Below are 4,721 nucleotides of genomic sequence, written 5' to 3' on the forward strand. Positions count from 1 at the left end.
CGGCAAGGGTCCTCAGTTTAACCCGGGGAACCAAGGAGGAGGCAAGCGTAAGGCCGATGGCAGCCTAGAGTTTGTAGCCAACGCCAACTCCCAAGGTAATAACCAGCGACGCAAGGGGAGGCCCCCTCCCCGAGGCGGCGGGTCAGGTCCAACGCTGGAGCAGCTGTTAAATGAACCTTGTCCAAGGCATGGCTCTAGAGAGAAGCCAGCGACTCATCTGTGGAAGGATTGCGCGATCATGAAGGCCTTTAAGAGTTACAATGGCCCGGGCGGCGGCTCAGGCGCCGGCGGCTTTCATGGCCCGGGCGGCGGCTCAAATTCCGGTCCTCAGAACGGTCAAGGGGGCTTTAATCAACAGTCTGGTCAGGGTCATCAACAGCAGCAGGGGGTTATCAGACCAACCCAAAGCAGCTTAGCGGTGGACAGTATCATGTGTTCACCACTAGTTTGTGCAAACGAGATCAGAAGCTTCACAAGAGGGCTGTTAATGCTGTTGAGCCGGCGGTTCCACGCTACTTGCGGTGGTCTGAGCAGCCTATAGTGTGGAGTAGGGAGGATCACCCTCCCCGGGTGGATAACCCGGGCCACTTGGCCTTAGTGGTGGCTCCTCAGGTGGGAGGCTATAAGTTCACAAAGGTACTCATGGATGGAGGCAGCAGCATCAATATCCTCTATTATGAGACTTTTCCGTCGTATGGGGCTAGTCGATAAGAACCTCAGCCAGTCAAACACTATCTTCCATGGTGTGGTACCCGGTAAGTCGGCTTATCCAGTTGGCAAGATTGAATTGGAAGTGGCTTTTGGTGATGAGAACAACTACAGGGTGGAGAAGCTGACCTTTGAGGTGGTCAAGATAAGAAGTCCATACCATGCTATATTTGGACGGCCGGCTTATGCCAAGTTCATGGCACGGCCGTGTTATGTGTACTTGCAGCTCAAAATGCCGGGTCACAACGGGACTATTACGGTTCACGGCAGCCGAAAGGTGGCTCTAGAGTGCGAGGAAGGCGACGCGGCTTATGCAGAGTCTGTTTGTGCTACAGAGGAGTTGAAGTTTTACAAAGACAATGTTGACCCAACAGATATGACCTCTCTGAAAAAGCCAACCACGGAGAATGAACCAGCAATGAAATTTAAATCAGCTGATGAGACTAAACTTGTTGATTTTGTTCCAGGTGACTCGTCTCAGCAGTTTAGCATCAGTGCAAATCTGGACCCGAAATAGGAAAGCGCGCTCATCGAGTTCATCCGTGAGAATAGGGACATCTTCGCGTGGAAACCTTCTGACATGCCAGGTGTACCTAGAGAACTCGCTGAGCACACTCTCAATGTTGATCCAAAATTTAAGCCGGTCAGACAGTTCCTTCGACGGTTTAACGAAGAGAGGCGGAAAGCTATTGGTGAAGAAGTGGCCCGGCTCTTGGCGGCCGGGTTCATTGTTGAAGTTTTTCACCCGGAGTGGTTGGCTAACCCGGTGCTCGTACTCAAGAAGAACGGCACCTGGCGGATGTGTGTGGACTACACGGACTTGAACAAGGCGTGTCCGGCTGATCCTTTTGCTCTCCCCCGTATTGATCAAATCATTGATGCTACGGCAGGTTGTGCACGCTTAAGTTTCTTGGATGCCTATTCCGGGTATCATCAGATTAAGATGGCAGTTAAGGACCAGGAGAAGACGGCGTTCATCACTCCCTTTGGAGCCTTCTGCTATGTGTCTATGCCCTTTGGACTCAAGTGTGCACAGGCGACTTACCAGCGTTGTGTACAGAATTGTCTTCATAAGCAGATCGGGCGCAATGTTCACGCTTACGTGGATGATATTGTGGTTAAATCCATCAAGGAGGAAACCCTGATAGATGACTTAAGGGAAACCTTCGATAATCTCCGGGTCTACAAGATGATGCTTAACCCGGCCAAGTGTGTTTTTGGTGTTCCTGCAGGCAAACTATTGGGCTTCTTGGTTTCTGACAGAGGCATTGAGGCTAACCCGGAGAAGATCAAGGCTATCACCTCCCTAGCTAAGCCGGCATGTATAAATGACGTTCAGCGTTTGGCGGGTCGCATCGCTGCTTTAAGCCGGTTTATAAGCCGTTTGGGTGAGAAGGCTATGCCCCTATATCAGTTGATGAAGAAAACTGATAACTTTGTCTGGAATGATGCAGCTAATACCGCTTTTGAGGATTTGAAAAAGCAACTGGCAGAGCCCCCCGTCCTTGCTGCTCCGGTTGATAAGGAGCCCTTGCTACTATATGTGGCGGCAAACGCACGAGCCGTCAGCGTGGCTATTGTGGTGGAGCGCAAGGAGGCGGGTAAGGAGCATCCGGTTCAGCGGCCGGTTTATTATGTCAGCGAGGTGCTCATTGAGTCCAAGCAGCGGTACCCGCATTGGCAGAAGCTCGTATATGGTGTGTTCATGGCGAGCCGGAAGCTCAAGCATTATTTTCAGGGTCATCCCATCACTGTGGTCAGTTCTGCCCCTCTTGGGGATATTATCCAGAACAGAGAGGCTACAGGGAGAATTGCTAAGTGGGCTATAGAACTTGGACCTCATGGCCTCAAATATGTGCCACGCACTGCTGTTAAATCTCAGGCTTTGGTGGATTTTATCAATGACTGGACAGAGTCACAAGTGCCTGAGCAAAGGCCAGATAACACTTATTGGACTATTCACTTTGATGGGTCCAGACAGCTGGAGGGCTCGGGGGCTGGTGTTGTATTGGCTTCCCCTAAAGGTGACAAATTCCATTATGTGCTACGGTTGATGTTTCCTTGCACTAACAATGCGGCTGAATACGAGGCTTTGCTCCACGGTCTTCGGGTGGCTAAGGAGATGAGCTTAAGCCGGGTAAGGTGCTTTGGTGACTCAGACTTGGTGGCTCAACAAGTATCAGGCACCTGGGATTCTAAGGATCCTCTCATGGCGGCTTATCGCCGCGAGGTTGATGCCATTGCTGGGCACTTTCAGGGATACCAAGTGGAGCACATTGATCGCAGGAAGAACGAGGCGGCTGATGCTTTAAGCCGGCTAGGCTCCCAGCGAAAACCGGTGCCGCCTAACACTTTCTTGGATGTCCTGTATAACCCTTCGGTTCGGTTGCCTACAGAGGAGGACTTGGCTATCCCTGACCCGGAGGCACGACTGGTGGCGGCTCTTCATGTCATACCAGACTGGACAATGCCTTATCTGGCTTATATAACCCGGGGAGAGTTGCCTGAGGATGAAACTCTGGCCAGGCAAATAACCCGCCGGGCTAAGTCAATGATTGTTATTGATGGCGAGTTGCATCATCGCAGTGTTTCAGGGGCATTTCAGCGTTGTATCTCCCCTGAGGAAGGTCAAGAGATCTTGCGCGAGATCCATGAAGGGGATTGTGGCCATCATGCCGGTTCAAAATCTCTTGTGGCCAAGGCTTTCCGTCATGGTTTTTATTGGCTGACGGCTCACGCTGATGCAGAGGACTTGGTCAGTAAATGTGATGGTTGCCAAAGGTTCTCACGACGGGCTCATGTGCCGGCTCAGGAGTTGAGGATGATCCCAATCACTTGGCCCTTTGCGGTCTGGGGGCTTGATATGGTTGGGCCTTTTAAACGGTCCAAGGATAAGAAGACCCACCTTTTGGTGGCAGTTGACAAATTCACGAAGTGGGTGGAGGCTGAGCCAGTCAGCAAGTGCGATGCAGCCACGGCGGTTCAATTTATGAAAAAGGTGATTTTCCGCTTCGGTTTTCCGCACAGCATCATAACTGACAATGGCACCAATCTATCCAAGGGCGCTATGGAAGAGTTTTGTCAACGAGAGCATATCCGACTTGATGTTTCCTCAGTGGCTCATCCCCAATCCAATGGTCAAGCTGAGAGAGCTAACCAGGAGATTCTGAAGGGCATCAAGCCCCGGCTTTTGGTCCCTTTGCAACGGACGCCGGGTTGTTGGGTGGAGGAGTTGCCCTCCGTCTTATGGAGCATCAACACTACTCCTAACAGGTCTACAGGCTTCACGCCTTTCTTCATGGTTTATGGAGCAGAAGCAGTCCTCCCCAGTGACATCCGTCACGATTCACCTCGTGTGGCGGCTTATGTTGAGACGGATAATGAACAGGCGCGCCAAGATGCTCTGGACTTGTTGGACGAACAGCGTGATGTGGCAGCAGCCCGTTCAGCGATTTACCAACAAGACCTGCGCCGTTATCATAGCCGCCGGGTCAAATCCCGGGTCTTCCAGGAAGGCGACCTTGTGCTCCGGCTCATCCAGGATCAAACAGATGCACACAAGTTATCCCCACCTTGGGAAGGGCCCTTTGTGGTCAGCAAGAACTTGCACAACGGGTCATATTACCTCATTGATATTCGGGAGCATAAAGATTCGCGTAAATCTGAGGAGGAGACCCGTCGGCCGTGGAATATAGCTCAGCTTCGGCCTTACTACACTTGAGCTACCGGCTCTCGTGGTGTACATATTTATCTCAGACATGTATATATCATGATAAGCAATAAAGCAGGACCTCTGTCCTTTTTTCTCCTCCAAATATGCGTGTGTTGCTTTTTTACATGCTGACTTAAAGGAGGATCCGGCTTATGGTCGTATTCGAATCTAGCCGTAAGCAGTAAGGTCACTTGGGGGCTTCCTGTTCAAACATGGGTCGTATTCGAACCAAAGAGAACATAGCTGTCGATACCCACTTGATTGGCAAAGTGCCGAGCTCATTGGGAGGTTACCTTTGGTC

Source organism: Triticum aestivum, chromosome 2D, assembly GCF_018294505.1.
Source record: "Triticum aestivum cultivar Chinese Spring chromosome 2D, IWGSC CS RefSeq v2.1, whole genome shotgun sequence".
Lineage (NCBI taxonomy): Eukaryota > Viridiplantae > Streptophyta > Magnoliopsida > Poales > Poaceae > Triticum > Triticum aestivum.